The 11,198-nt window shown below is 43.8% G+C and overlaps 1 protein-coding gene across 5 annotated transcripts in view; it reads left to right on the top strand.

The window, feature by feature from the left end:
* ACSF2 (acyl-CoA synthetase family member 2) overlaps positions 1-11,198 on the top strand; it is a 30,145-nt gene that overhangs the window by 1,991 nt on the left and 16,956 nt on the right. The gene's annotated exons all lie outside the window — the stretch shown is intronic.

Below are 11,198 nucleotides of genomic sequence, written 5' to 3'. Positions count from 1 at the left end.
AGTGTTCTAGGTGCCATGGTGTGGAAAGCTCCTGGACTTCTGTCCTCTGATCTTTCTGACCTGGTCACATACAGCCTGCTTTCTTGCTGACAAACACCCCATGCCTGTTACCTATCAGATCCCCAGTTCTAACTGTTAAGAAAAAGCAAGAACTTTGAAGCCAGACTGCTTTGGGTTATAGCCCTCCACCTACCTGCTGCGTGACCTTGAGTATGTTACCCAACCTTGGAGCCTGTGTGGACTTTGTCACTAATGCTACCTACATGCTGGATTGACAAAGGCTTGCTCCTCTCAGCCTTTGCTTTGGGGCAGAGTTGGTACCTGAGAACCTCCAAATGGGGTCTAGGTAGGAATTTCAAGTGATTTGAAGGTAGGAGAGGATTCCCTCCTCAGTGGCCTCTTTATTGCACCTGGTTCTCTCTTCTGGCCAGTTACCAAGATGTCAGCCTCTGCCCAGCCCTAAATCTAGCCCCTGGATCTTCTGGACATTCCCCTATCCATCAAAGTCAGGGCTGTCCACAGCCTTTTTCCCCAGAAGGAAAGAAGAAACTGTCCGTTGCTCTACAGACCTCCTGAACCACCAGCCCCTTCCCCTTGTCCACACAACCCCATCCCCAGGGAAGGCAGATGGTCTAGTCTGGAGCTTCAGGGAGCCTAGGAGGGCAGAATCCAATGCTGCTTCCTGATGAACCTCCAATAAGCAGGCTTCCTTCAGACCTCTAACGCTGGCCTGAGGCTGCAAGTGAGACAGCTGCACCCAGGGTGTTGGGAGCACTCAGAGCTGGGAAAGACAGACAGAGCCGTGGCTCAAGCCTCTCAGAATCAGGTGTGACCCTCGGAGCGGGGGCTTCAGTGACTCAGTGCTGATGGTTGGTGCAAGGGCATGAGTGGGCTTCATGGACCACCCTCCAGGGGGATGGCTGTAATCAGGTGGGACCAGTATTGGAAACTATAAAATGATGTCCCTATATGAGGGGATTATATTAAGCTAGGAAGTGTTTTGGGTAGAAATCACAATAGAAAAATAGACCCCATAATCTACCAAAGATGATTAACAAGGGATTTGGTAATGATATCCTTACTCCAGTCTAAATGTAATAATAGAAAATAAACTATAAATTTGGACATTGTAATCAGTGGCTGGTACACATTGGTTTTAGCTACCTCTCCTGCCTTGCACACAGTAGGTATGCAATCTACTGTAGAGGGTGCAGTGGGGGATACAAGGATGAATGAACTTGTTTCCAGTGGCTTCCTTGCCAAAAAGGGATCTGCAGGGGAGGATCATAGACCCACTGATTCAAGGCAGTAAGGATGCTATACCAGGAGAGTGTCAATCAAAGCAGGGAAGAATCTGATAGGCGGGGAAGGGATTAGGTAAGACTTCCTAAAGAAGCTGGAATTTGAGCCTGATCCCTCCAATGATAAGTCTGTGGTTTGAAGGATGAAGGCTGTGTACTTGTATTGATATAAACTCTTGCTTGTGCTTGAACTCTTTTGAACCCTGCGTATGAAGCCCTCCTAACATCTCCCACATTATTTATTTATTCAATCTACAGACAAAGACTTTGGAGCCAGACAGATCTAAGTTCAAAAGAACCACTTTCTAGCTGGTAGCTTTGGGACTAAGTTAAACTTGAGACTTTTGTTATGTGTAAATAGTGTTGTGAGAGTTAAATGAGGTCGCCTAAGAAAATTCTTACCCACAGCCTGGTGCTAATGAGTTATGAGATAAAGTACTTACGTAACAATGGCTTTGCACATTCCTACAATGACCCCAAGACCCACAGTTTGGAGCCTTGTCTGGACAGTAGGAGGAAGACCGTTCTGGCAGAGGCAACTGCTTAAACAAAGCTGGGGCTGCTCTGGTTGGGATAAAGGACCGCTCCCCCGCACCCGCCCCCCATCAAACCAAAGTACAGGATGTAATTTCATCTCTTAAAGGGGCCTTGCTAGAGGAGTGTCCTGATAAACGACAGGAACCAATAATTCTGCCAGGGCCCTCTCCCTTTAGAAATAAACATGTTTATTTTCTGTGAATCTCATTGGCATGCATGTATTTCTCAGTTTGGGAGCTGAATGACAGGAAAGCAAGCCCAGCCCAACCAGTATAGATTTAGGCAAGTCCCTCAACCTCTCTGGACCTTGGTTTCTTTGTAAAATAGGCCACTTGGACAAGAAGCACTCTGCAGTATTTCTGTGGACATTCTGTGATTCCTAAGGAGTCTGGGCTTTGAGACTTGGATCCCTAAATCCAAGAGGTCTGTGGTCGAAGTAGGAAGCCTTCATACTTGTATGAAATCTTACTTACGCTTAAACCCTTATGAACTCTTCCTAACCTCTGGACTCTCTGGTTTTCTCTAGTCCTCTGTGAGTGAACAGAGAACATTAAGGGTTTTGACCCTAGAAAGCTAAGATTTAAACCTTGTATGTACCTTAGTGATGCCATCAAGGGCAGGTGTTCTGAATCAGCCTCCACCCCTGGCTCCTGTGTACTTTTCCCATGAGCCCTGAACAGTGGCCCAAGGGAAAATCTGCAGCATGGATGCCTCCTAACCCCAAGTATTTCAGGCCCTCTGTCTTCTTGAGTTTACTGGACTCAAACAATAATTTCCTATTTACTTTCTCTGCATGTGCAAAAACACATATATACCATCAGTTTTATTCGAGCTAAAAATGGAAGCTTCCACCAATACAGAGTGCCTTGCTCAAAATCTTCATTGTAGCTCTTACCACTTGGGTGTTCTTTGTAGTCTGTGTTCTTTGTAAGCTGTGGACTCCTTCAGGAAGGTTATGTTGGGTGGTGGAAAGACCATGGGACTTTACGGTATAATTACAGACAGTAAAATGCATAAATCTTAGTTGTGCAGTTTGATGAATATTAACAAATGTGTTCACCCATTACTCAACACCCCAAGATACAGAACTTGTCCATTGCTCTAAAACAGTGCTCTTCAGTAGAAATATACTGTGAGCCACATGTGGAATTTTATGTTTTCTAGTAGCCATATTAAAAAAGTAATAAGAAATAGGCAATAAGTTTAATGATATATTTTCTTTAACTTAGTATAGCCAAAATATCATTTCAGCATGTAATCAATCTTTTGAAAATTGCTAAGGAGGTATTTTATATTCTTTATTTCATAAAGTCTTCCAAATCTGGTGTGTATTTAACACTTACAGAATACTTCAATTCAGACTAGCCATGCTTCAAGTGTTCCAGAGCCACATGTGACTAGGCTACCATATAGACAGCACAGTTCTAGAAATTTCTCTAGTGCCCCTTTCCAGTCAATTCCCTTCCCCAACCAGAGACTATCACTGTTCTGATTTCTAATCTCCATAGATTAATTTTGTCTATTCTTGAATCTCAGAATATACACTCTTGTGTCTATCTTCTTTTGCTCAAAAACCAAGGGTTGCTTTTGGGAGGAGTGACCTATTAATCTTGACAAAAAATTCATGAAAGTGTGTGTTATACATTAAACAGTTTAGCTTTCCTTGATAACCATGGGGGAAAGGACATGATCTCCTATGCTCAGTATTTCACCTCTTGGGTATAAAGGCAGCATAAAGGCAAGCTGAGAAGTGGGGCCTCAGTATAGGTCTAACAAATGTGTCAAGGGGCTATCCCAGAAGGGAGTGATGGAGACGGTGCGGCTTCTAGGCCCACTGAACTGGGCGGCCCAGTTACACCTTGTGGTCCCCAATATTATACCATCTAAGAACTGTGTTTTTTAAAAATAGATTTATTTTATTTATTTTTGGCTGCGTTGGGTCTTCACTGCAGTGTGCGGGCTTCTCATTGCCGTGGCTTCTCTTGCTGCAGAACATGGGCTCTAGGTGCGTGGGCTTCAGTAGTTGTGGCTCGCGGGCTTCAGTAGTTGTGGCTCACAGGATCTGGAGCACAGGCTCAGTAGTTTTGGCTCACGGGCTTAGTTGCTCCGTGGCATGTGGGATCTTCCCAGACCAGGGCTCGAACCCGTGTCCCCTGCATTGGCAGGCAGATTCCTCACCACTGTGCCACCAGGGAAGTCCCTTGAATAACTTTTCATGTGCTTATCTGCCACCTGTATATCCTCTTTGGTGACGCATCTCTTTATGTCTTTTGCTCATTTTCCAGTTGATTTTTTTTTTTTAACTGTTGAGTTTTCAGAGTTCTTTATGCAATCTGGATACTAGTCCTTTGTCAGATATGTGGTTTGCAAATATTTTCTCCCACTCTGTGTCTCATCTTTTTGTCCATTTAATAGGGTCTTTCGCAGAGCAAAAAGTTTTAATTTTGATGACGTCAGTTTATTAATTTTATAGATTGTGCTTGTAGTGTCAAGTTTAAAAACTTTGCCTAGCCCTAGGTCCTGAAGATTTTCTCCCATGTTGTTTTCTAAATGTTTCTAATGTTTTACATGCACTCTGTGATCTATTTTGAGGTTTTTTTTTTTCCCTAAGAGACTTAGGTCGAAATTCTTATTTATTTTTATTTTTTTCATAAATTTATTTATTTTATTTATTTTTGGCTGTGTTGGGTGTTCATTGCTGCGCGTGGGCTTTCTCTAGTTGTGGAGAGCGGGGGCTACTCTTCGTTGTGGTGTGTGGTCTTCTCATTGCAGTGGCTTCTCTTGTTGTGGAGCATGGGCTGTAGGCGTGTGGCCTTCCGTAGTTGTGGCACATGGGCTCAGTAGTTGTGGCTCACGGGCTCTAGGGCACAGGCTCAGTGGTTGTGGTGCACGGGCTTAGTTGCTCCGTGGCATGTGGGATCTTCCCAGACCAGGGCTCTAACCCGTGTGCCCTGCATTGGCAGGCAGATTCTCAACCACTGTGCCACCAGGGAAGCCCCCAAAATTCTTGTTTTTTTGCTGAGGACCTTTAACATCATAGTCATTCTTGTGCCCTTGGTGGCCACTCCACATTGAAATGGCCATCAATTAAGAAAATGACCATTCACTAGTGCTCTTTGGATTTTATTTGTCACAACAGCTCCTTCATTTTCTTGAACACTAGTTGTATGTTGTAGCTGGTATAAATGTGTCACTCATCTTTGTGGGTACGTAAAAATAACTTTATTCCAGGATAAAACAGTTATTACAGGTTAAAAGTTGTCCCCTCCAGCCCAAGCATCTGCCATCTCTACTCCCAGATTGACCACTAGCCTAGTGTCTTTTTAGGGAAAGGAGCCCGCCCACCCCTGCAAGAATGCAGCCCCATGGTGCGTGGATCAGTGAGCAGTACTTGGGCTGCTGGGTTGAATAATGAATCTTGCGGTGATGTGCAAGGGAAATGGAAGAGGAGAGCCTGCCTCTCATCTGCCATGAGCTAGAAGATGCATTGGCACATTTAGCTGGAGCTGTGTCTCACACAAGGGTGAGTATGTTGACTGAAGACTGAGGCTTGCCCAAGAGGACAGCACATGAACTTCATGGGCAGCCTGCAGCCCTTCCTTATTGCATAAAAGTTAGTCTTGTTCTGGCCCTTAACAGGTCCAGTGGGTCATTCTGTCTGTGCCAGGAGGTTGCTCTGTCTTTTGAACGTTGAAGTACCCTTCTTAGGAGATCATCAAGCCTCTTGTATTTTTCTTCTTAAAAATTTCATGTGGAAAATTTTTTTTTTTTTTTTTGTGGTACGTGGGCCTCTCACTGTTGTGGCCTCTCCCGTAGCGGAGCAAGGCTCTGGACGCGCAGACTCAGCAGCCATGGCTAACGGGTCCAGCCGCTCCACGGGATGTGGGATCCTCCCGGACCGGGTCACAATCCCGTATCCCCTGCATCGGCAGGCGGACTCTCAACCACTGCACCACCAGGGAAGCCCCCAGAAAAAAAAAAAAATTTTTTTTAATACAATCACATGATCAGGTAACAAGCACCTGTGTACCTACTGCTCCAAATTAAAATATAGCCATACTTGTTACAGGAAATGATAAATTAAAGAAATCAAATATTATGGATCAAGCTGATGTCCCTTTTTAAAGTCTCCTCCAACCAACCCCTCACCAGAGAGCCACTGTCATAAATTTAATGTATGTTGTGTCAGAGCAAGTTTTTTGCTTTTAACATGTCTCTGAATCCATAAACAGAATATCATATAATTTGTAAAACACTTAGAATCCTATCAAGCAAGTAATAAGCGCTCTTAGTTTTTTGTGTGTGTCCATAAACAATACTTATGCTTTTATAATTTTAGCAAAAATTATATCACTGTGCCCTTCTTTTTTCACCCAACAGTATGTTTTTGAGATCTATTTATATTGACACCTATAGATCTAGATTATTCTTTTCACCTGCTGTATAGAAATCTTTCATATGACTATGTCTCCAGCAGTGCAATTGCCGCATTAAAGGGTTGACATTTTCAGCTTTTCTAGAAATTGCCCTGGAGAGGCTGTACTGCTATGACCACCAGCAGGGACTGAGAGTTGCCCTTTCCCTACAACCTCGAAAATACTTAGGATTGCTAAAGGATAAAGTGTTTGCCACTCTGGTTGGGGGGCTAAAGGGTATCTTATTGTGTGTTGGTTTACATTTCACTGATTACCAGGGAGATTAGGTGTCTTTTGAAATGTCTTCTATGAATATTCATATTCTTTGCATATTTATTGTGTTAGATTGCTTGTCCTTATTGATTTGTGGGGGTTTTTCCCCCTTTAATACAGACTAAATACTAATCCTTTGTCTCATATATAAAATGAAATTTGTAAAACCAGGCAGTTGCTGTCTTTTAGCTTTGTTGATGATTTATCTTCTTCTTAGAGCCCAGGGCATAGCCTGGCATCAAATGCCTATAGAGGGAGGGGCAGAGGCCAGTCCATGACTTAGAACAAAGGCAGGCTATTGCTTTCGATTTCCTTTCTAAAGCTTTCTTGCTGGTGGCTCGTGTGGTACATTGCCCAGGGGAGCAGTGGTTGGCCTCAGTGTGGGGGCCGTTCCTGCCGTTCCATGGGCCCCTCGCATCTATTCACGTCCCTCTCTTGTGGCTTCTGAAAGGATTAAGAGGCCTTGCCCAAGACCTGGGGTAATTCCAGCCTCTGACAGGGGCAGGGTCCACCTGCAAGCCCCTGACCCAGGTCCGAAGAATCTCCTCCCAGCAGGTAATATGTAACAGGAGGCAAAACAAATAGCTTCTCCCCCAAGTAGATTCTCAGACCTGTGTGCTCAGGTGGCACGGTCGTCCCTGCTTCCCATGGCTCTTTCAGGGTCCAGCTCTGCCTGTGGTCTCTGCCTGACGCTGTCAGGACCAGCACTAGCATCTTTGGTGCTCACAGAGTCTCTAGCCCTGACTTTAGTCACATGCCCTAGAATGTCACAGAATGCTACAACTGCTCACAGGAGTTCCCTGAGCCAGCCAGCCCATGTTTTCTGTCCAGGTCCTGCTGGAAGGCTAGGCTGCACTGAGCAGGGCTGACACCGGGGCACAAGGCTTTCCAGGTGGCTGTAACCAGGGGACTAGGCAGTTAGGGTGCAGAGCCATTGTAGTTGGTGCTAGGAGAGGTGAGCTGGAACCATGGGATCAGAGGCAGCAAAGAAGATGAATCAGATACCACAAATAAATCGTGGAAAAGGGCCGGTGTGGCTTGAGGGCCTGGAAGGTGACAGCCAAGTGAGGGTGGTTCTCCATGGGCCTGTGGCACCATCAGCTTCAGGTTTGCTGCTCCAGCCCCTGTGCAACCCCCAGAGGAGGCTGTGGATGGGCTGCAGTGTAAAGAGCAGTACATGCAGAAAGGGCCCCAGCGTTGCCACCCACCAGACTGGGAAACTTAAGAAAATGAACCTCTTGCTTCATCTATAAAAATGAATAATCCTTTTTATAGATACCCTTTTATAAACACACACATATTTTTGGCCACCATTTGCAAATAAGTTGCAGACACCATACTATCAATATTTTCCATCTTTGCGGATCTCTTATGGTTATTTTGCTTTGATTTGTGACATGGACATCTTTTCCTATCCTTACTGGCCACCTGTCTTCCTTCTTCTGTAAGTTTGCAGGGTTTTTTGTGTGTTTCATGTGTCAATGTCACTCGTCTGTTTTCGTGGAAAGCTGTTTGTTATCAAATGATGAGGATGTTTTTACCAACTTTTATGGTGGCATCTTGGACAAGTTGCTCAAATTCTCTCTCAGTTGTCTCCATTTGTAAGACAGGGATAAGAGCACTTGGGATGATTTGCCTGGGAAAACCTGCAAGACAGCGTTACAGGGGAGATGCTCACTGTTCTCTCTCTTCCTTCAGTTCACTACCCTGCAGGAGATTTATCCATCTCTGCCCTTCCCCACCGAGCATGCCCATCTTTTTCATAAATCATAATCATTACACTCCTGACTTGTCATTAAACGTCTCTACAGACATTATTGGAAATTACACTGTCAAGTAGATAGTTATCAGGTGGATCCTAGTTTCCCGCTGGATCAAGGCCAAAGCCTTGCCTCCAGTAAGCCATATTCTAAATAGTAAGCAATGTGCCCTGAGATGCTCTGTGCTCCTGTACATGGGGATCATGCATCCATGTAGGAAACGGGTTGGCTGGGCCAGCAGTCACAGGGTACCAGGAACTGCACAGAGGGCACAAATCTGCTTTCTCATATATTGGAACTCCCAGAAAGGAAAATTCTGCTACATTCAAAATTGAGCTTATTTCTTTTCTTGAGTAATTTCTAAGATGGAGATCACAAACAAATGTGTTTGTTTGGCTTTCCCAGCATTATTTATTAATGTATGCATGTATTTTGCACAGAAGCAAATAAATAAATACATTATTTATTAATGTATGCATATATTTTACATGCTTCTTTTATTTTTCGACAGGTTGGTAAATAGATGCCACAGTCTGTTGCTAAATTTAGTTTATGAATTGTGTTTCTATCAACACTGGCTTAAGCCCTAGAAGGGTCTTCTTTTTAACTTTGTATTGAAGTATAACATAGATTCAGGAAGTACATATATTTTATATGCTCGCTTGATGAATTTTTGATAAACTGAACACACCCATACAACCAGCACCCAGCTGGCCGCTCTGTTGATTTCTAACAGCATAGCTAGGTTTTGCCTGTTTTGTACATATAAATGGAATCAGACAGTATATACCTTTTTCTCTCTGGCTTCTTTCATTTAACATTTGTTAACGAGTTTCATTCATATTGTTGGGTGTAGCCATAGTTCATTTCCTCTCATTGCTCTATAGTATTGCAAATAATAAATCACTGTTTATCTATTCTACTGTTTATGAGTATTTGAGTAGTTTTCATGTTGGAAATAATGCAAATATCCTGTCTTTTGATGAGCACACGTATGATTTCTGTTGGCTGTATACCTAGGAATAGAATTTTGTGCATTATTTTTTAAAGTGCACAATTTGATCATTTTTAGTGTGTTCATGAATATGTGCAACCCCTACCCTTAGCTATCACCTCTGTATCCTCCCATCCGCTCTGCCTGAAGCAACCACTTACTCTACTTTCTGTCTCCACAGATGTGCCTAACCGTGACACTTCACATAACTGGAATTAGGCAATATGTGATTTTCTGTGTCTGGCTTCTTTCACTTACCACAATATTTTTAAGGCTCATCCATGTTGTAGCATGTATCAGTACTTCATTCCTTTTTATGGTCAAATAATATTCCATTGTAGAGATATTCCCCATTTTGTTTATTTATTTATCCATTACTGAATATTTGGGTTGTTTTCACCTTTTGGCTATTGTGAGTAGTACTGCTATGAACATTTGTGTACAAATTTTTTTTAAGAGTTACCAATGATTTTTTTTTTTTAATTAAGAAAAATTTTTATTTATTTATTTATTTATTATTATTTATTTATTTTTGGCTGCATTGTGTCTTCGTTGCTGCGCACGGGCTTTCTCTAGTTGCATCAAGCAGGGGCTACTCTTCATTGCAGAGTGTGGGCTCCTCATTGTGGTGGCTTCTCTTGTTGCGGAGCACGGGCTCTAGGCACCCGGCTTTCAGTAGTTGTGGCGTGCGGGCTCAGTAGTTGTGGCTCAGGGGCTTAGTTGCTCCGTGGCATGTGGGATCTTCCTGGACCAGGGATCCACCCCGTGTCCCCTGCATTGGCAGGTGGATTCTTAACCACTGAGCCACCAGGGAAGTCCCTCTGTACAAATCTTTGAACACTTGTTTTCACTTCTTTTGGGTATATGCCTAGGAGCAGAATTGCCAGGTCACATGTTAACTCTATGTTTTACTCTTTGGAGAACCACCAAACTGTTTTCCACAGCAGCTGCACCATTTTACGTTCCCATCAGCAGTGCATAACAGTTTCAGTTCCTCCACATGCTTACCAACACATGATATCTTGGTTTTTTGTTTACAGCCTTCCTAGTGGGCGTGAAGTGGTATTTCGTTGTGGTTTTAACGTGCATTTCATGTGCTTGTTGGCCATTCATATATCTTCTTTGGAAAAAAGTCTATTCAAGTTGTTTGCTTATTATTATTATTATTTTTTGCGGTACGCGGGCCTCTCACTGTTGTGGCCTCTCCTGTTGCGGAGCACAGGCTCCGACGCTCAGGCTCAGCGGCCATGGCTCACAGGCCTAGGCGTTCCGCGGCATGTGGGATCTTCCCGGACCGCGGCACAAACCCGTGTCCCCTGCATCGGCAGGCAGACTCTCAACCACTGCGCCACCAGGGAAGCCCTGTTTGCTTATTTTTAATTGGGTTATGTGCATTATTTATAATTCATTCATTTGGTCATTCATTTGAGCACTTCTTACATTCCAGGCCCTGTGAAGCACTGAGGATAAAACAGTGAACACATTAGTTGCCGAAGATGAAAGGTCAAAAGAATTATTTTTTTAAAAAATCCTTGTTTCCTGACTTCTCTTACGAAATCAGATCTGGCAGCAGATCCGGGACTGAATTTTCACAGGCGCATTCTCTGTGGACACCTTTAGGTGGGGCTGTGCCTTGTCTCCAGTTCCCTCCCAGCTCCCGCCTGGCTGACTCACTCCCACCTGGCGTTTTACAATACCCGGTCCAAGTAGCTAAAGGCTTGAGTTGGTAGCAGCTGGGACTCCTGGGGGTCCTGCTCCAACTCCTTAAACTTCCACAAACAGGCAAACAACTTTTCCTGAAACCAAATCTCTTTATTGTCTTTTTCAATTTTAAATGGGATATCTGCCACTTCGTTTAAGAGTAGAAAAAGAAGAGGCCACCTTTGTTGACCAAGGTGTTTGGGTGTGTCTGAGGAAG

Source organism: Kogia breviceps, chromosome 19, assembly GCF_026419965.1.
Source record: "Kogia breviceps isolate mKogBre1 chromosome 19, mKogBre1 haplotype 1, whole genome shotgun sequence".
Lineage (NCBI taxonomy): Eukaryota > Metazoa > Chordata > Mammalia > Artiodactyla > Physeteridae > Kogia > Kogia breviceps.
The sequence above is the reverse complement of the archived record's forward strand: the minus strand, read 5'-3'. Positions and strand labels throughout refer to the sequence as shown.